Source organism: Schistocerca gregaria, chromosome 2 (genome assembly GCF_023897955.1).
Source record: "Schistocerca gregaria isolate iqSchGreg1 chromosome 2, iqSchGreg1.2, whole genome shotgun sequence".
Classification (NCBI taxonomy): Eukaryota; Metazoa; Arthropoda; class Insecta; order Orthoptera; family Acrididae; genus Schistocerca; species Schistocerca gregaria.
The window spans coordinates 408,288,745-408,311,406 of record NC_064921.1 but is presented as its reverse complement, the minus strand read 5'-3'; positions in this window follow the sequence as shown (position 1 = coordinate 408,311,406).

The following is a 22,662-nucleotide window of genomic DNA, read 5'->3' as shown; positions in this document are numbered from 1 at the left end:
TTCAACGTAACCAACGTAAGGACATCACATATATGCATGCCCGAGGCAGGATTCGAACGTGCGACCGTAGCGGTCGCGTGGTTGCAGACTGAAGCGCCTAGAACGGCTGGGTCACTCCGTCCGGCTAAATGACACCCGGCTAGCTAATGGCAAATGCCTGTCACAGGGCTAGTGTTGTTTGACATCCTGGTTGGGGATCGGCGACCACAGCTCTCATTCTGAACGTTCTCATGATCGTCTACGAATTGCTTGTGCCAACTGTACACCCGGGATACTGAAAGTGTCTTTTGCTTGAATTTTACAAACAATCTCTCTCCGGTTATTCCCTCCGGTTTTACTCTTTCCTGTACAAGGAATTTGGTAGTAATGCCCAACAAAACGGAAACAGTTGCTTCTTCCATTGACACGGTGATAATGTCTAATGACGGAAGCGGGCGGCCATTCGGCAGCTTCACCCAATCCTCACTTCTCTTCGCAACCACAGGAGTGGGCTCTACCACATTTCAGTAGTGTGCCCGGAGAGCCAAGAAGGTGCTTTATATTTGATTCAGCCTAGTGTTACAGAAAGACGATGTAACGGAAAATATTCTCCTAAGATCCAATTACAAACAAATGTAGACAAACGATTAAACAGAATCTACTGTCGTTTCTGACACTCTTCGTCACGCTCTGCCACAGGGTCTGATATGATGCTATAAACTTCTAAGCCAGATCAGTTACACTGTCTTCACTACCATTCATCGCAATTTACGAGCAACTTTTGGATTCAAATGTTATACACCTGTATGACAAGAAAACAAAATACTGTGGGACCCTTACCGGAATGTTATTCATTATAACTTTTCTAAGTATTTTAGCGGTCACAGTAAAAACTCTCCCGAAGTAAATAAAAGATGTAGTGTCCTTAAGGGGGGACGTTGTTGAAAAACACACACTATTTAAAAAATGCGCCAAATCCACAGTTTTGGAGAAATGGCAATGAAATTTTGTACCACGGTTTACATGAAAGCTACACATTTACATATAAAATCCTTTGATTTTATGTATTCAGCTTTTTTTGAACGAAATTTGAAGTTTTCTTTTAAAAAATAGTGTATGTTTCTTTTTCTCAAAAAGTATTCAAGAGATATCTACAAAAATTTATCTGTTTCATCTCTCTATATGTTGTAAGTTTCTCTCATGAGGTTTTTGGAGTAGGTCAAATAGGAGAATTTTCATAAGTTTTAAATTGTAATTCCACAAGTAAAATTTTAAATTCATGCAAAATTCCAATCACTTTACTTCATATCTTAGCTTGGAATAAGAATTTCAAAATTTTCTCTTGAGGCAATGTTTATTAGGTTTACAGAAATACGTGTACAAAATATTTCCAGCACTCAAAGAATCTGAGGAAATGGTACTTAAACTTTAAAAAAACCAACCTTTTCAGGAAACGCTATTTAAAGTTCAACCTAACTTTTTTCCTTGTGTTACTTCTTTAGAAGGCACCAAATTTGTAATCTGGGCCGTCTTTCCCTTCAAGACTTCTCTTCTCGTTTCTTGTTGTCTGTCTTCTTTCCTTTAACAGATCTTCAACTGACTTTTCAGCTGCAGAAACGCGCTGTAAATCTACTTTTATCAGGATGTCTTGAGTAGAATTTCCTATCTTGAAGCCAATTCTTTCTATTACCTTCATCCTTCCGACGTTCCCATCATCAAATATAATACCTGCATCGTAAGTTGTAATTCTGACAACTGTAGCAGATGCAAATGCGTTTTTATGGCATCGTTTTCATATGAGTGAATTTAGAGCCTCATTTGGATTTTGGGTTTTGCCATGAACACACACTTTGAGACGCGCAGGATCCGCCAAAGATGATCTATGAAACCAAACATTATGTATAATGGCCTTCTATATGTAACCCGCAGACGTTTGGTCGAAAGTAACACACTGATCATTGTTCACTAAGCTGGTATTGAAGTGATGCTTCAAAACGTGGGCGTGGCAGAGAGGCCGCGTCACACGTTTAATTAATTTTCAGGCACTTCTGAAGCGATTTCAACATTGAAACTTTGAGAACTTATTGTCTATGAGTTGTACTAACAAATAAAAAATAAAACGTAAATTGACATTTTTGCTCAGTTTCATCAAAGTTCCCCCTTCAGAGAGAAAGTGAGTTTATTCACAGACTACACGACGAGGACGTCAGGTTGAGAACTTGCCATGTTAATGGTATTGAAGTATGTATGGCACCAAACCTGTACTAACTGAAAGCTCTGACGGCAAATACTAATTTGGCTTTCAAAGGCAATGGTCTGGAGACGCAGCCGTGTTACACAGCACACGGGGGAGCGCTTAGATCAAGCGTCTCGTAGCTGCATAATTAACTAGGCGAGTTCGGTTGATGGAACCCAGTGGGTGTGACTCTAGCCACTGCAGCTTCAGAGGGTGTGCAAGCGAACTGTGTGCTTGCGGCTCGCTCTGCTGCCTTAAAAGAGACGGTGCCGGAGATGCTTTGGCAGTAACACTCGTGTGGGTGTGACAACCAGTCGCACAGTTAAACTCTATAGATATAGGATAGTACATCTGCGAGAAAAGATGTTAGTGTAGTGTTTTTCTAGAACATAGTGCCACTTGATGTTCTTTGCTGTTTACGACAAGTGTACAAGTTGTTAATATTACCAGATGAGGACGATATATGAGTGAGGACCCAGTAGTAATGAGAATTTTGCCCTAGAAGTTGGTGAAACACTAGTTCTGAAATCCCCCGCCATTTTGTGTCCCCTACCCTACCGGCATTGGAATAAAACCATTATTGCGGTCATTACGACTGTTGTTATTGCTGTTCCACGTATTCAGCGATTTTTCATCAGCACATGATAACAATATTTTGCATTTCTGTTATTGAAATTAACAGCGAACAATGTGGTAATTCTTTGGACGGTTGGTAGGGACAAAACTTTGAGCCAGGGAAAGAGGTTTATGAGTGGTTTTCTTCTTTTAGAAGTGGTAAAAACTCAGTTGAAGAGAAATAACGACTGGTATGTCACTCGACTTCCAGATCGAACGAAAAATTTGAAAAAAATCCGTGTTCCGATCATGTTTGATCGTCGGAAACCATCTATGAATTTGTGGAAATGACTGGAATATCCCGGAATTCACGCCAACGAATTTTGACTTAAGATCAGAGGACGAATCACACTGCAGCAAAATTCATTTCACGTGCTCTTTCTGGCGACCAGCGGGTCAGTCGTCTGCCTGTATGCCGGGAATTAAAGAATACTCAGAAAGTGATCGGGATTTAGATGCAAAAGTCATCACTGGCGACGAACCGTTAGGGTACAACCCAGAAATTTAGCAACAATCCAGACATTAGAAAACTTCGTGACAAGGACCAAAGAAAGCAAGCCAGGTAAAATTCCGTATGAAGATAATGTTAGTTTGTTTTTTCGACATCAAGGGAATCGTCCACCATGACTTACTACTTTGTAATGCTGAAACGATTACGCGAAACAGCGAGGAAAACAAAGCGACCCGCTCTGTAACAAACAGCTTGGCTTTTGCTCCATTACAACGCCCCTGCGTACACACCATTGAGTATCAGGCGTTTTTGGCCAAAAACCAAATAGTCACGCTTTGTCACTCTCCCTACTCACCGGATTTGTCCCCCTGTCACCTGTCACTTTTCTGTTGGCTCTGAGCACTATGGGACTTAACATCTATGGTCATCAGTCCCCTAGAACTTAGATCTACTTAAACCTAACTAACCTAAGGACAGCACACAACACCCAGTCATCACGACGCAGAGAACATCGAACCCGGGAACCTGGGCGCGGGAAGCGAGAACGCTACCGCAAGTCCACGACTTTTTTGTTCCGAAAAAGAAAAAGAAAACTGAAAGCGAAGCGTTTTGAGGATGTAGAAGCGTCACTAAACATCGTAACTTCAGACGAGTTTAAAAACTGTTTCCACCAATGGAACAAACGTCCGGACAAGTATATTTTGTATTGTGGACACTGTTTTGACGGTGTTTAAGTTAAAAAATGTTCCGTCGAGAACACAATTCTTTGTCAAACAATTTTCGTTATTTTGGGTACGTCATCGTGAGGCTAGTAAAATCTGAGAGCAGAGATTGAAGATTCTTTTTGTCTATGGGAAAATAAGAGTAGTGTCATGATGATGCTGTCTTAACATTTCACAGTCACGTTGGCGTAATCGTTTTAATTGCGCTAATACAAATTTAATGAATCTTCACAGCAACTGTAGTTACAGAATCAATCGGGGAATTCCTTTTATAGAAATTCTCACGTTTTTAAAATACTGCTAACGTATGTCTGAAGGGAAAGTTGCTTTGGCAGCGTTACCTCACTCACTAACGGCAATGGCCATTCACGACTAGGATTACTTTCTTATCTACTTTGCGTAGCTGAACTTGTCAGCTAGCGCCACGTTTAAAAAAAAGAAAAAAAAGACTGAAAACTCTAATGTCATTTGGTTGCTGAGAATCACATAGAGAAACTCTACATGAACTGAATTTAGTTTTCCTCAGATGGGATTTGTTATCACTGATTGGATCCTGAACTACTGCGCGATCGATAGTCCACGCCACGTCTCCTGCAACACAAGCTTTAGCGTCAAGGGGACGTGGCACGTTTGCCATGAGTGCCGTTGAGGCCGTGATTCCGGGAGAGCGCAGGTCTGCAGGGCAACGGGCTGGCTGTTTGTTCTCCCGACCGTGTGACTCCCAAGTTGATCTGGGCGAGCATCTTCCGGACACAAGGGACCTACACCGGAAACGGGAGTGGTCATATTATTCCTTTGGCGGACCAGTACTGGAACGAACGGTGGGTCGTCGTCATCCCCACATCTCCTGGGGGCTCCAAGTTTTTCCACAGTGTGTCATCCCACGGCGGATTTGTATGCTCAGAGAGCTACTTTTAGTTCGACGCTTAGGACCCGGAACACGCTGCGTTCATAAAGACTGATCTTGATTTCCACTTTGAGTGCCATAACTGTGACTGGTCTCCTCCTGCCCGTGTTTGTACCCTGCTGCTTCTGCACAAACAAAAACCTTTTGCTTCACCCCTGTTCCCAGAACTCCAGAAGACAGACGTTGACTTTGGATATTGTATCACAGACACAGTCCCTTTGACTGTTCAGAGATGTCACTAAAGCCACCTTAAGATGTAAACAACCATGGATGTGCACTGCCTATTAGATGGAAGGGGTCCGACAGCCGATCACTTCCAGTCATCCCACAAGGAAGAAGGTACACAGCTCGTGTTGTCTGTAGTTCAACCATGCCTAGACGGTCAATACCGTGGTTCGATCGTGTCCGCATTGTTACTTTGTGCCAGGAATGGCTCTCAACAAGGGAAGTGTCTAGGTGTTTCGGAGTGAACCAAAGCGGTGTAGTTCGGACATGGAGGAGATGCAGAGACAGGAACTCCTCGGTGACATGCCTCGCTCAAGCCGCCAAAGGGCTACTACTGCAGTGGATGACCACTGGCTACGGATTACAGCTCGGAGGAACCCTGACAGCATGGGCACCGTGTTAAATAACGCTTTTCGTGCAACCATAGGACGTCGTGTTACGACTCAAACTGTACGCAACAGGCTGCATGATGCGCAACTTCACTCCTGACGTCCTTGGCGAGGTCCATCTTTGCAACCACGTCACCATGCAGCGCGGTACAGATGGGTCCATACACATGCCGAATGGACCGCACAAGATTGCAATCACATTCTCTTAACCGATGAGCGTCACACATGTCTTCAAACAGATAATCGATGGAGACGTGTTTGGAGGCAACCCAGACGAGCTGAACGCTTTAAACACACTGTCCAGCGAGTGCAGCAAGGGTGAGGTTCCCTGATGTTTTGAGGTGGCATTACATGGGACTGATGTACGCCGCTGGGGGTCATTCAAGGCGCTGTAATGGCTGTGCGATACGTGAATGCCATCCTCTGACCGATAGTGCAGCCACATCGGCACCATATTGGCGAGGCATTCGTCTTCATAGGCGACAATTCGTACCCCCATCGTGCACCTCGCTCGGCTAGAGTGGCCAGCACGTTCTCCAGACATGAAAACTATCGAACATGCCTGGGATGGAAAAGGGCTGTTTATGGTCGACGTAACCCACCAACCACTCTGAGGGACGTAAACCTAATCGCCGTTGAGGAGTGGGACAATCTGGACCAACAGTGCCTTGATGAACCTGTGGATAGTATGCCACGACGAATACAGGCATGTATAAGTGCAAGAGAACGTGCTACTGGGTATTAGAGATAGCGATGTGTACAGCAATCTGGACCACCGACTCTGAAAGTCTCGCTGTATGGTGGTAAAACCTGCAATGTGTCGTTTTCATGAACAATAAAAAGGGCAGGAATGATGTTTATGCTGATGTCTATTCCAATTTTCTGTATGGGTTCCGGAACTCTCGGAAACGAGATGACGCAATACTTTTTTTGCTGTGTGTATATCGGACTCGGTTCTGTTGTTCGCTGTTCCTGTGTCTGGCAAGACGATTTGAGGAGCGTGTCTATTGTGTCAAAACATAATAGCTTCCCTTTGGTAACTGCGTAAAGTTGTGTTTTGATGGTGTTTTAAATTACTGGAGTTTTGTAAATTTCGTTAATGTTTCATGCGTAATTATTTTGGACGTTCAGTGCATTTCTTCATCTGGTACGTTGCGCACTAAATCGCTAAGTAGCTTTCTTTAGCTATTTGTAGCTCGCAAGCTTATTCACCTTACTGGGGCAAATCTTGTTGCATGTCTTTTGGTGAGCTGTACTTCCAGCCCTTCCGTAACCAGTCTAGACAGTGCGGAGGTGAGTTTTGCGCAGAGTATGTAGAATGATACACGTCACAGTGTCAACGTCATGCTGTCCACTTGGTCTCTATGAACTGCCGGCAGTCGGGTGAAGTAAGATTGATCACGTCTTTCCGATGCCACCCTCTTTAGCGGCAGAGATTGGAGCACAGATATATGCGTCCTGGTCAGAGAACTCAACGAGCCAGACTTCAGCGACCTTCAGCTCCACCAACAACATCCCTGGAGATATAAACACGGTCGAGGAAACTAGAAGAATGACTGTTGAAAAGCGCAAACCTCGGACGATCACCTTGAAGATGCTCCCAAGAGTCCACAAAGCTGAGGTGCTGGACAACTGCCGCTAGCGCCACGCACGGCGAGTGGGGCGGCAGTTGGACTTTGGGCGCTTGGGTAGAGTTGAAGCTGCCTCCCATGATTACAGCATCTTGCCGACCCACTAAGTGTGCCCTGACGCCTCAGGAAAGAAAGTAGAACGTTCGTGGCGTTGACACGAAACAGATGGTACACAGAGGTTGATGAACTGACACCACTAAACATGAGCGCCATACCTCTGGGATCACGGGGAGAGACAATTGTATCAGCGAGGATAATGGCACATAAGAGGATCGCAACCACACTACCAGCACAGGAAGCACCGGAGACATGTGCTGTAAAGCCATGGGGAGCACAAAAAGTTGCAATGCGCACCTCCTGAAGGAGGACAATTTTAGCTTCTCCTCCATATGACATTTCATGGACTAATGCCAGTTTATGAGGAATGCTAATGGTATTGACACTGGCTGTGCCGTAAGTTAGAAAAGCTATCATTGCGTGGAGGTCAAGAGATGCAGACACGGAGGTAGTACAGGGAGTTCTCATGGAAGAGCAAATCACTCTGACAGGGAGGGAGCCGACCCCACCAAGGGTGTCCTATCGCTCTACAGCACTCGAGAACGTCCATCCTCAGCATCGACGTCGTCGCTCAGGAAGCCGACGTCTCACTGGCCCGGTTCAATAGAGAAGTGTCAGGATGCCCCATGGTGGGGCAACCGCATCAGGCGCAAGCGGGGGGGAAGGCTGGTCTTCATAGGTGGAGTATGACCGGAGATGGAGACGGGGAAAGAGGTAGCACCGTCTTGTGCCAGGGCGTTGGAGCACAGCGCATCATCAGTAGTAGGGTCGTCATCCTGTGCACACAAGTGATGGAAGCACTCATCAGAAGCAGTACGATGTTGTCTCTCCCGTTTCCTCGGCGACCGTTGCTTCGTAAAGTATTGTTCCGTGTTGGATGGCGAACAGCTGTCGTCAGACATGCAACCAAACAGCAGAAAAGCGGAGGCCAGTACAGCTCCATGATCAGAAAACATGGCATCGGGACAGACGGATTGCGTATGCAGACCGCCGTCTTCCGTTGGTACTGCCTCCGGCGGCAGTGCAGCAGTGTAGGAGATGGAGGCAAAACGCCCATCGCGTCGTCGAGAGGAGTCGACGCCGGTGCACACTGATTAAGAGGGGGCTCAGCAGGAAGCAGCCCCGCAAAGGACGCGTAAGATGGAGGTAACACAGTAGGCGCCGCAGGGACAGCAAGGTCTCCGATCGCCGTCTGAAATCAGTCTATGTCTGAGACATTCAGATCTGACTTGGCCTTCCTGGCCTCAACCTGAACAAGAGCACTGTTGGCCATCGCACATGACGACAGCCCTGTAGCTAGCAATAGCCATAGAAAAAGGCACGTGTTTTCTCAGTTCAATTTTTATCTGATGGAAACCATAGAGGACACCCATATTTCGAAAGACTTCCATGTTTCAGCAACGTGACTGACGAAGTTGCCGTTAAGTTTAAAGGCGGCCACCATAATGTCCGACGGCACTTCAAACGAGAGTCTGAAGACCCTCAGTGTTTGGAGTCCAAAACCAGCGTGATAAACCACGACGACCCCTATGTGGCCACCGCCAGATTATCGGAACTTGAGGACGTTAGCGTGGCGCTCCACAACATCGGGGCACATCTCTTCATTTGCCGGTTTTGTGTACATTGTGGTACTAAGGATCGAAAAATAAAGTCCGAGAACATCTTGCAGCGAGAAACGCATATCGTTCTGTATACACCGTCCTACTTCACACGCTTTGGGTCGTTCATGATCCAAATAAAAAGCGAATACGTTCGGTGTCCTTATTCCGACAGGCGTGGTAGCTCGGGGAACTGCAGGCGGCCGACGCCACCCGTAGAGTGTTCTGAATATCGGCGCCGTCTAGTCTATGTTTTGTTTACTATTATGGTCGGATATGCCTCAGTTCGTGCTCGGGCACTCTGCAGTGAACGTCGGACAGAAAGCAGCCCAAGTTTCATACTTTACCTTCACTTCCGATTGAGCATGCAGAATGCGAAGATCCTAGTCAACTAGAAGAAGAAATTTCATCCTCACATTCAGCTGAAAAAATGTTATATGTCAGAGGTAAATTGGAGAGCAGGAACTGCTGATAACATTGAGTACATTTCTTGTCAGATAATCTCAGAATAATTCACTGAGAAAAAAAAATAATTTATTGAACATGTAGTGAAAATCTGAATAAAATTTTGATATCGAATATTAGGTATTTATTATTCAAAACATGCAGTGAACAAAGTTAATAAAAGACAAAAAATACTAAGGGTACACGTTTTAATTTATGTTTATTACGAATTTACCTTCAATAGGAAATAATTTCCTATTGCGCCTACGCCTGTCTTGAGACATATCTATAAAAACAAAATTTGTGTGTAATTACGCTGAAAATAATTGTTATAGGCAAAGAACTATAAACTGAAGCAAATAAATTTACCTGCTCAAGTTCCACCACAGAATGATAGTCAGAACATGCTAAGCGTGGCATCGGCTACATACAGGTTCCCGGTGACGATGATGATGTTTGGTTTCTGGGGCGCTCAACTGCGCAGTTATCAGCACCCGTACAAATTCCCAATATTTACACAGTCAAATCTCGTCCAATTGCACGAATAATAGTGAAATGATGACAACACAAACAACAAGTCCCGGCCGGGAATCAAACCCGGGACTCCGTGAGCCAGAAGCAACAACGCTAACCACTACACCACGAGCTGCGGACCGGTTTCTCGCAGCCACCACGCCAGACAGGACACGGGCACAGAACGTGTTAATTTAATAGTGGGTTGGCGTAGGAAAACGCCTTGATGGTCGATGAATTCGGAGACGAAGACAAGCCGCTACGCGGAAGAAAACAAACTCTCGCTTGCTCGGATGAAGCACACAGCAGGCGAGATGGCAACAACGCGTGGTCGCCTTAACACTGCGGAAGGCAGACTGCTCGTTTTGGTGGCCGCGACCACCACTGACCACGGAAGAAACTCCTCGTTACGGGTTATGAAGCCTATACAGAAAACATAAAAAGTAAAACTTTTTCGGCAGTAATTTTCTTTCTACCTATCAATCGTTTGTCTGACAAAGGAAACGAAAATGCTTCGCCTCACTCTCACCAAAGTTGTACGGAAGACACCAATCAGTACCTTTTGCTTCTTTTAAAGTCGTCTTAATCTTAAACAAATTTAGTCAGTCGTTAGCGAAAGGAGGAGAGAGACGGGGGAGCCTCAAAATCGATATTTGTCTGGCCCACAAAATCGATATTTGTGCTTGGCCCAGCACTAGTCTAGGTACGGCATTGATGATGTATCCATTGGCACGAGAAACAATCGATAAACTGCTACTAGCGCAAGGGAAAAGCCAATATCTAATCACTTGCATTTCTTCTGCATGCAACCTTCATACAAGGAAACAGTGCACGAAAAAGAAAACAAACACTTACACCGATCTAACACGAAATACATTAATACAGTTCAGGGGCAGTCAGATGAGGCAAAATATTTGTACATAGTGTCACAAATTGAGCTACAGACACAAAAGAATTTTACATGTTTCTATGTTATAAACTGAATTTCATAAAATCAAGAAATGTGTAGAGAACGCCTGAATATTCTTGCGTGCCTGCTTAAGCTAAGAGGAAAGAGCAGCAAGACTGCATGGGTTGGAAACAGTATTCTTGTTTGAACTATCTGCCGATCTTTCTTTTTATATCTCAAACTTCTGTTCTGTGTGCTTGGAATTTAAAAACTTTGATCGTGATAGAGAACCTAGAAACTTTGAAATAGGAAATGCAAATGCTCAATCCGTTATAATAGGGATAAGAGAAATGAAATGGGAAGGAGATAAAGCTTTCTGGCCAGACAAATGTAGCGTAATATCAACAACAGTAGAAAATAGTATTGGTATTATTTATGTATAGAGAGGCAGGACAAAGAGTCAGTTGTTGTGAGTAGTTCAGTATCAGAACTGTTCTCACAAGTATCGATAGTAAACCTTCGCCAACAACAACAGTTCAGATATACACGTCGACGTCACAAAAAGAAGATGAAGCATACAGAAAGAATATGAGAATAGTAAGCAGTTAATTCAGTACGTAACGGAAAATGATAACATAAAAATCAAGGGCAATGGAACTGATAACAGGGAAGGAATGGAAGAAAGAGCTGAGGGAGAATAATTAACGATTTGGTGGTAGAAATGAGAGAGGAGGAAGGATTTCAGGTACCAGGAATTTCCACCAAACCATGGCTACTAATGGATCCTCGCCGATTACACATTTTGAATCTACGTTTTATAGGGTACCGGGCGCAACATTTTTAAATGAAAAAGAAAATAATATGGACTAACGAAAAAAACTCCCAATATCTAGAAAGAGTTGTGCGAGCTAAACGAAAGTTGGAAGACGTGTTTCTACATACGAAAGACGATGTCTATTCAAATTTCGCGCTAGTCGCAGAAGAATAGAGCTAGTAGTGTCACTATGAGGACGCAAATCAGGTATACTTGAAATACACGATTTAACGGCCCTGAGCATTACCTTTGAGACTGGATGTAGTGAGTGGACGTTAGCCCTGAATGCCTTTAAGGTGACAAAGTTGCCACTATCGACATGTCAATATGTTTGAGCGAGGTTGTGTAATAGGGCTACTAGAAGCTGGATGTTCCTTCTGCTATATTACAGAAAGGCTTGGCAGGAATGTAGCCACTGTACATGATTGCTGGTAGCGGTGGTCACGAAAAATGTACGGTCGCAAGAAAACATGGCTCTGGACGGCCATGTCACACTATCAAGGGCGAAGACCATCGTATTCGTCATATGCATCTGACGCGTCGTACTGCATCTGCAGTAGGAATGTGAGGAGATGAACTGTTGCAAATCAGTTACTTCAAGGACAGCTCCGAGCCAGGCGCCCTGTAGCATGCGTTTCACTGATCCCAAACCACTGCCATTTGCAACTTCAGTGGTGTCAAGTGGGAGTTCTTTGGAGGGCAGGATGGAGATCTGTTGTGTTTTCTGAAGACAGCCTCAGTGTCAACGATGCCCGTTTGTAACTTAGAAGGAGGCTAGTTGAAGGAATGCGACCAATGTTTTTGAGGGCCTGCTACCAATGTCTGCGTGCTTGACACACTGGATCTACAGAGGGAGTTATGGCCTAGAGCGTGATTTTGTATGACAGCAGGAACAGTCTCGTAGCTATCCCACGCACACTAAATGCAAATTTGTACGTCGGTCTGTTGTGCTGTCGTCCATGATAAGCATTCCAGGGCTGTTTCCCAAGAGGATAACGCTCGCTCACATATTGCTGTCATGACGCACCATGCTCCACAGACTGTCGACATGTTGGCTTGGCCTGCTCAAGCACCTGAGCTGTCTCCAGTCGAGAACGAATGGGACGTCATCGAACGTCATTAACCGTTCCAGTGTTGACTGAACAAGTGGTACAGGGATGGAACTCCATCCCAGAAACTGATATCCTGAAACTGTAGAACATAACGCATTAAACATTCTGGTGGTCACACCGATTGTCAATATACCAGAATTACATTAATCTGTGATCGTGCAATGGTAATGTTACCTATACAAATATATTCCCGAAATTCATCACTCTACATTAATTATTTTTTGGTGTTGAGATTTTTTCAGTCAGTGTATAAGAACTACATGCATTTTTCTGGAGTCATTAATGGCGGCCACTTTACCCCTTAGGCTCCTACCTAGGTGGTACAATGGCGGCCATGTAAGTGGCCAATACCTTCACAACAGCATTCCAAATCTGTTGTTTTGATTTTGAGCTGTTTTTTGTTGGCGCCTTGATACCCTCTTATCTGAAAGAATGCGAAACGACTGGAGCAAATAGTTCTAAATCGGATTTTCGTACTTGGCCAACCACGACAGAAGAGAGACAGTTTTAATTAATAAAATTCAATCAATTCAAAATCGTCGCAAAGGGTCAGAATGGCGGCTTATGTCTCTTTGTACTAAAGGTTTTAGAAGTCAATCAGATCCGTAGTAATATTCGTGATATATCTATCGTATATTGTTACACCGCTATCTCGAATCCAGATACTAGTTGTGAGTCGCCTATATAAAGGCTTCCAGAAACAACAAAAAATTGAATTTCTATATTTCGCGTAGTTATCGATCATATTTATAAATTTACTGTACTACCGTAACCCAGACAGTTTATTCTAAAAGTTTTACACAATAAGGTAAGTATTACCGTCAGAAACCGTGATTTTCTAGAGGCAGCGTAACTGATGTCACGCTTGTATCCGGACAACATTTACTGAATTTGGGAATGAGAGAAATTTAGCGGCTTATAACAAATTTTAGACATAATTTCAAACCTTCACGAAACTTTTTCTTGCTAACACCTTGTAACACTTATATCGATTAAAAGTGGGTTTATATTATGTAACTGTGTATTTACAGTTACGTAGTGTGTATTGTGTGTTAGTTAAAGTCATTGATTTGTGACAGTTAATTTAGAGTTCTGTAATAATATATGAAAAAAGCAAAATGATTTGTTAAAATAATAAAATTTTATATGTGTGTGTTTATGAGACAGACAATGTTTACAGAAAGCTGGTTAATGGTAAGGGCACTTGTATTTGTAAAATATAAAAGATGTGGCGAAGTCCCTCGGCAATGGAAGTGGCATGGCGTGACGTAAAAGACGGTTTTGGCTTTCGAACTGGGCGCCTCCTTGGTGTGAACGGTACACATTATGTTGCTAGCCGTAGCACGGTACACTTCGACGGTGCTAAGAGAGGCAGTTGGAAGCTGCTTTGCATAGGATTTTTGCCTCAAGTGTGGACATGGCTATTATTTGGTATTCTCGGCAAAAAGGAGAGGCTCAAATATGTTTAAAATCCGACGCCAAGAAGAAATTTTATAGAGCATTCGAACATCAAGAGCCTTAAGTACAGGTAGCCGCCACGTCGCTTGCAACCAAAACTTCGCCACTGTTTTACTAACTTCATACATGCAGCTATCTACATCGGCATGGAACAGTTAAATTGTGTGTGTAGTTTTAATAATAATCCGATTTCTATAAATATGTGTACGGAACCGTATCTTCTATCCTGATCACCAACCTATGCAGAGTCCTTTCCTAAAACCGAGTATCATGTTTTAAATGAGCAATTCTTACATTCAGGTGCTTAAAAGTGTTTTTTTTTGTTTTGTTTGTCAAATGTAAGAGGAGTAGCAAAAGTTAAAACTACAAAAGTGAAGTTAGATAGGATTTTGCTAAAGTACTCTTAGTTTACAGCAGAGTATTGTTTTCATACTATGAAGGCTTTCACGACTGGATGGTACTGTTGTTGATGATTCTTCCGGGTTATGTGGCCGTGGTCCATGGAATACTTCTATTCCATGGACCACAGCCATATAACCCGGAAGTATTATTAACAAAAAAGTATTGTTTTGTAGGAGTACAGTGGCAGATTGAGTAAATGTTATTGTCTAAAATACCTGTTTCAAAGGTGATAAAAAGGCAAATAAGTTCATTTTAAAATGTTAATTTTCCTCTCTTGCAAAGTGAATTATGAACTACTCTAATTTGTCTTTTCTACGGAAATAATCATAGAGCTTGGCTAGTGAAGCTATACTACTTTATGGGTCCCCATCACATTCTCCACATATTAGGAAGATAATTGGACTATTACTGATGTTAAAGAAAACCGACATATGTAGAGGAGTATAAACAGTGTATTTATAATATTATTTCATTTTATTTGTGTTTTTTTTTCATGTCAGTTAAGATAGAAGCCCCTTATGTCCAGATTTAGTTCTGCACTTCATGCAATGACATACAGTATTGGTTTAAGTAATGATCTTGAGTGTAGTTGTCATTAGTATGATTTTAGAGCAAATTTGCTTTTCACAATTACTGTTGTTTGCGTTATTGATAACTGCTGCTACTCACAGCTCAGAGTGCCCTGTGTCAGTTTGTATCCTGTGCGCTATTCAAAAGGGAAATATCAACAAAAGTAACTTTAATAACCAATGTTCAAATTTCTTAAACATATATTTCGAAATTAATGTGCCTAATTGGGCTGGCGGCCGTTCATTTTTTCATTCGCATATGATTTTTACCACTTTCATTAACTCCCAAGATTGTGTAAACACACTGGCCACTTTTCCTGATAAGTAATCTGGCCACTATTCCCAATTGGACACAATGTTGGGATTAATGGTTAATAGAATAAAACTAACAAAAGGAAAGAAACGACAAGGAACTACATTTAGAAGCCAAAAGAATGTTCAAATGTGTGTCAAATCTTATGGGCCTTAACTGCTAAGGTCATAAGTCCCTAAGCTTACACACTACTTAACCTAAATTATCCTAAGGACAAACACACACACTCATGCCCGAGGGAGGACTCGAGCCTCCGCCGGGATCAGCCGCACCAAAAGACTTTGTTTGAACATGGGCTTGGTAAAAAAGTAGTACTCCAAATTTAAGTGAGTCAACTACTTGCCTCACATGAGACAACTGAAAATCAGAAAAGTTTGTACTAAGAATAACGAAACAGGCATGCTGTGTCAGACTCACTGACAACAGAGATTGTGTATTAGAACTAGTTTGACGGTTTCTTGCCAGACAGTAGCACTGTTCACGGCAAATAATTTTACCTTTTGTGCCCCTACCCAGAAACAAATAGAGATTCGGCTCACAATTTTGTGATAAGAAGAGTAGTTAACAGTGTGAGAGGACCGCCGGAAGACTCAGTGAGAAGAAGTGGAATAGTGAAGTACTGGAATGGTGACACGCGATACTCATAAGACACCTCTAAAAAGTGCAGTCACTGAAGTTGGACATAATACATACAAAGGAAATCTCTGTTTGTCCATCATCAACAGGAGACATTGGCTGGCTAAGTGACTGTCAATGTTCATGAAATTTTTTTATAGCCTTGTAGCTTAAGATGTTATTTTAATTCATTTTGAAGGCTACCAGTTTCAGAATTTCACTACGCCATCTTCAGGCCCCATATGCATCGCTCCAAATAAACGAAAATGTCATATATTCCGTAAAACCCTGGATGTCATGAATTCCATCGTTTCACTAGAGCTTCATTCGAGGACTTGATAGCAATTCAAATCTTCGAATGAAGCACTAGTGAAACGATTCAGTTCAGGACATACAGGAATTTGTGGCCCTATATTACATTTTTGATTATTCGGAGCGATGCATGTGGGGCCTGAAGATGTCATAGTGAAATGTTGAAACTGGTAGCTTTCAAAATAAAATAAGATAACAACCTACAAGGCTGTTGGAGAATTTAATTGACATTGACAAACAAGAAAGGTGAGTGCGAAGAAACCGCGTCTAAGAGAAGAAATACTTCAGGTGGTCGACCAAAGAAGGAAAAACGAAACTTTCAGGAAAAGATAGGATATTAGCCAAATACCACAGAAATTTTTTTTATTTGCTTTTGGTTAGTTTTTGCGTCCCCTCTGCACCTCTCACGTCGCTCTTAGTACAGCCCTGCGTAGATGTAAGAGTTCACGTCACAGAGCTTCAGACTCTGCTTTATTAGTATTTTGTGGAACACGGTAAATAAACTGCTCTTCATAAGTGTGAGCAGCTGAGATCAGAGAACTGAGATTTTATACGCCCTGTAGCTTTACTCGACTTCTTCCTCTCCTCAGTCCCGTGTGCTAAACAAAGTTTGTAGTCTGTAGGAGGCATTCACGAGGGCTCTTTGCACGTGAAAAGTGCGACCGTGTGGAGGAGGGAAACAGTGTAGGTTCTTTTGTGTCGGTAGCAGGAGTTCGGCCACAAAAGCGCCTCTAGCCTCCCGCCGGCGCAGGGCAGAGTCAAGCCGCGCTGCCGCCTGTACTGTGGCGCTCCGCCGTGTGCTGGGCCGGCCTGCGGTGACTGCCGCTTTGACGGCGGCTGCAGCTGTTGGCTCGGCCCCACCCTGCGCCACAGGGAAGCCTAGCTGTTGGGCTGCAGGCGCAGCCCCGCGTTCCGCGTTTACTGGTGGCTCGCGAACAAAGTCGTTCCACCACCTGCGCCGCTGCTCCCCTTTCACTACGCTATTCTATTCGGGTCTATTTAACACGACAGCTCTCTTTTATTACTGTTTATGAAACAAGATATCACACCTATTAAAGTTTTCCGGGCTGTTACGATGTGCTCTGACGAATTTCTTGTTGAAACGCAATGTTTCGTGCACACCTGCGAAGGAGATTTTCAGAATTTTTAGAATGTCAGATACAAAAAAATGTTCTAATTTGTGTGAAATTTTAGGGGACTTAACTGCTAAGGTCATCAGTCCCTAAGCTTACACACTACTGAAACTAAATTATTGTAATGACAAACACACACACCCGTGCCCGATGGAGGACTCAAACCTCCGCCGTATCCGATAACACCCTGGCTCGCAACTGACTGAAGTGCAATTCCGATTTCATGTGCTACCCCACTGGAGGTCACGAGCTTTGAAAACTAGAGTACAATTATCGATGGTCGATAGCAACCGATGTCGACAAAATGCGCTCGAATTTTCCAAACACGTGACGCCTCGCCTCTGTGCGGGAGCACACGAAAACGGAATTTTGCTTTTGTCAGTAAAGAGCCAGGCTGTGTCATAGGCAAAAGCTAAAACTCCTCTTGAAGATGTACCCGCAGATGTGGATGAAACGTTGGCTTTCAGTCAGAAATAGAAATTAAGCCCCGAAAATTTTAACAAGTGTGACATGAAACTTCCACACGTTAAAATTACATTTTATAAAAATAAGATATGTTTGAGAAACACACAGACTTTTGCTGTAATCTGCAGCAAATAAATATAGTCTTATTTATTGGCCATGAAATATTAACCCAGTAAGTGGGTATGTATTGTGCGCTAAAACCTTAGACTGACTCAGTGTGTAAATTTCCTTTAGCGAAGGATGTATTAGAGTAGAGAATGTGACCTAAATATTTAAAAACGTGATAGAGCATAGTGTGGAGCTTCATACACTGCACATCAGTTTAGTATCTTTTTTCGATTTTCTCTTCCCGTGCGTACTCCACCCATTAACTTCTTCTCGTTTCTCTTTGGCAATAATTCTGGAAAATGCTTGGTATAAGACGAGTCGCTTTAATGTTCTAAGTAGACGTATTGTTGAAGACCCTTCTTATGGGCGGGTTACGGTCAACTGTTACCCAGTACTAACCACGAAATCTAGTCTGCTTATACTGCCAATTTTATGTGCATGACATATGCACTGATGCATGTAACATCCAATAAATGGAAAAAAATCTTATAAAATATCTCCAGGCTGGTGAAAGTCTAAAATCAACAAGTAAATAAACGAAGGAAAAGTAGAAATCAAAAGTTCAGCGTCCATCACAGGATGTAACTGGTGACACTATAGTAATGGGATTGAGTTTACGGTTTTCCACGGTTGAAATGAAATGTTTACGGAGTCTGTCACCTGTCTCAGAGCACTGCAGGGTGAGGCATCAGATACATTCTTCAGTGGGATGGTGCTGTGAAAAGAAAAAAAAAAAAAACAGACCAGGGGCAGTGTTGGTGAAACGATGGCGGCGCAACTAGCGATGACTTGCTTGAGATGGCTGCCCTACGAGAACTGCTCTGCAGCCAGTGCTATGACAATTTCCGTACTTTTCCCGGTTGGCGACGTGGGTGGCCGTTGGTCACACTTCTGTTACCTACGTTTGAACCTACTATGTCTATGGTCCCATGGACAACTCATGTAACTGAGCCTGTAGCAGGCCTTCATGCAGGGTCTGCTGTTGTCCTGGTGAATGCGGCCTAGTGATGGCAGCCTACCCAATGTCCTTGCCAGAGGAGAGACGGCTACTGCTGGCTGCATCAAATGTTCAAATGTGTGTGAATTCCTAATGGACCAAACTGCTTAGGTCGACGGTCCCTCGACTTACACCCTATTTAAATTAACCTATGCTAAGAACAATACACACACTCATGCCAGAGGGAGGACTAGAAACTCCGGCGGGAGGGGCCGCGTGGTCCGTGACACGACGTCTTAAACCATGCGACCACTCCGCGCGGCCATGGCAGCATCAAGTCCCAGCGGCAGAGTGCTGGGGAGTTGGGTTCTTGTGGGGGATCAGACCAGACAGTGACGTCATCGGTCTCATCGGATTAGGGAAGGACGGGGAAGGAAGTCGGCCGTGCCCTTTCAAAGGAACCACCCTGGCATTTGCCTGGAGACATTTGGGGAAATCACGGAAAACCCAAATCAGGATGACCGGACGCGGGATTGAACCGTCGTCCTCCAGAAAGCGAGTCCAGTGTGCTAACCACTGCGCCACTTCGCTCGGCTCAGGGCTGGGGAGACATTATTTCAAGTCCAGAACATGTGAAGGTGAGTTCACCCGTGGTGGTTGCAGAATGCAGGACTGTTGAGAATCTTAGTGGGGCCCAGCGACAGCAGTGGCAGCTGCGTCATAATAACGCCGTTGCCTCCACGGCGGTATCTGACACAGAGTGGATATCATAACACAGCCAAGGTGTCTGACCCTGACTGGCTTGTCCTAAGGGATATACATAATACTGAGTGGAGGATGAGCATAAAGTAGAAGAGTACTTTCTCACACCACGCACAAGCTTCTTTGAGGGTGACCAGTGCCCGAAGACCCGATCATTGCCTCGCAGAAGTAGGTCGAAATGTGAAAGAGGCTCCCTGCTGGTGGTGCTGCGTCAGCATGTGTCACTGACTGTAACAGTCAGTGACGAACTCGGCGCTGCGGTTACAGGCGCCATTTGGTTCATTACATTATTCCCACCTGCGTTGAATTCGGCCCCCGAATTCCTTTAGAGTTGACTGCAACAGTCCCACTGTAATACTTACATTTATATTCAGTTTGTGTCTTTCTGCTGAAGTACTGAGTGCACCCCTAGGGGGTAAACTTCAATTTCCGTCTAATATTTCGTTTACCATATTTACAGTTTCATCGTAGTTTCAGTGGTACTAGACGCAAACACAGAATTTTTAGGTCGTGGTACTGACAGTCAGTTTTTCGTTGGTGAGTAGCTTTTTGACCTCCGTCACGTGGGATGGCGCACTAACACTAAGAAGTGTATATACTCCTTTCCGAATCCTTCTCCAGCAGTTTACCAGTTTACCACATATGTCTATCCACAATCAAGTAAAATACTCATACTGTGGGCTGAGCCCTTCATGAACACAAACTGAATTGCACATTAAAATTATTGCAAACAAGGGAAACTCCAGAATTGCTAGCATAAATTTTGAACCGTTTTTCTTTTTTGCATATCGGGTTCAGTCGCAGTGTGAGCATCTCCAGTGCGAAAGTAAAATAAAAACACACAAAGTGAAACCTAAACCATTAATTCACAAACATATTTGTGGATTTGCAATAGAGAACATTACGTTTTACAAGGTCAAGTACATAAAAAAGATTAATCCCAGAGAACTCATATAATCATGAACAAATATAACTTCAAACATCGATTTTCGTACTGAAGAACATACCAATTAGCAGCTTGCAAAAACTTAGGCAACTATCTCCATGTTTGTGGTGGACACCATCAGTGCACTCTGAACTGAATACATTTACGTACAAAGTATTTATCTGTACAGTGGAAGGCTATAAGTTCTACAGAGAGATATATTAAATAGAATACAGAATTATAGGGTTAAAATATATTGCTGTAAAATCATAGCGCTACCTAGATTGTTCAGTGGAATTAAAAGCAGTTTCCATTTCTTATATATCAATAGAATTGTATTTTCTAGAAATCTACATCTACATCCATACTCCGCAAGCCACCTGACGGTGTGTGGCCGAGGGTACCCTGAGTACCTCTATCGGTTCTCCCTCCTATTGTTCGTATTGTTCGTGGAAAGAAGGATTGTCGGTATGTTTCTGTGTGGGCTCTAATCTCTCTGATTTTATCCTCATGGTCTCTTCGCGAGGTATACGTAGGAGGGAGCAATATACTGCTTGACTCTTCGGTGAAGGTATGTTCTCGAAACTTTAACAAAAGCCCTTACCGAACTTCTGAGCATCTCTCCCACAGAGTCTGCTACTGGAGTTTATCTATCATCTCCGTAACGCTTTCGCGATTACTAAATGATCCTGTAACGAAGCGCGCTGCTCTCCGTTGTATCTTCTCTATCTCTTCAATCAACCCTATCTGGTACGGATCCCACACCGTTAAGCAGTATTCAAGCAGTGGGCGAACAAGCGTACTGTAACCTACTTCCTTTGTTTACGGATTGCATTTCCTTAGGATTCTTCCAATGAATCTCAGTCTGGCATCTGCTTTACTGACAATCAACTTTATATGATCATTCAATTTTAAATCACTCCTAATGCGTACTGATTCGGAAAAAACAGTCATGTAGTCTGTCGCGGTCGGTGATAATTAAGACTATTAGCAATGTATTGTTATTTGGACACATAGTTGAGAACAGTGCGATAACAATTACGGAAATATGCAGTTCATTAATTTGTTGAAGAACATAAATTATTTGTGACTTTAAAGCGGCACGTAATTTTGCAGTTTCTCATGTTCTGCCAATGAAAAGCAAGTGGGATCCCGTAGAAACAAACTGATTGGAAATCTAATTATTTTTAAAATGACTGTTCCTCACTGAGAGATTCTTACAGCCTCAAAGGATTCACGACCTACGTGCTGTTTGCTAAGCAGGGGGCAACAGCTGTAGGAGGCTGCAGGTTGATAAACTTTTGTTAGAATTTACGCATTCCACTGTAGGCAGTAGAAGCAAGTAGGCACCTTGCGTGCACTGCAGTCTCAGTACAAATGCGATCAGTGATACGTCATCTGTGGTAACACAGAGGAGGTATGAAGAAGAGAAATATTTTTTGGGGGAAGGGGTTCATCATACGTACGCATATGTATCACCCTCTCTCTAACTCACTCTTTGTCAACTTGCCGCGCTAGTCGACTGTTCTCATCGGAAATAGCGGCTTTGTGGCGAAGCAGAGGTACGGTCTCCGTGTTGTGTGCCCCTCGCGTGTTTAGTGGCGAAAGCAGCGAGCGGAGCTGTCACTGGCGGACTCGGTTTGCAATGCCACCCAGTGACTGATCGCCGTTTCATGTCCACGCCTTTCCGTGCAGCGTGGAAGTTTCCCACCTTTCGTGGGCTGGTGTGTGAATCGGGATTTGGTGCCTTTCTCACGATTTCACTAGCGTTGGTGGAATACTCTTCTGATTTTTTTCTGCATTCCGAAGCTGTTGTTAAGGCAACGACGCAACAGTTCTTTGTAGCCGATATCTGTGCGTGAGATCTTGTCTGACTTATGTATAAACTTCGTCTCAGAGTTTGGTGGCGTCCGTGATTCATAAGCAACGTTCTTACTGTACAGGAAAAGCGTTTTAAGAAGGCTGACTTCTTTCACGCGTTTTCCTGTGTGAATTCCTCACGTCTTGTGTACGCTCCTCCAGTGCCTGCCAGGTGCTGGAATTCTTGACAAGTACTTGCTTTCTAAGGCAAGTAAAGGGGC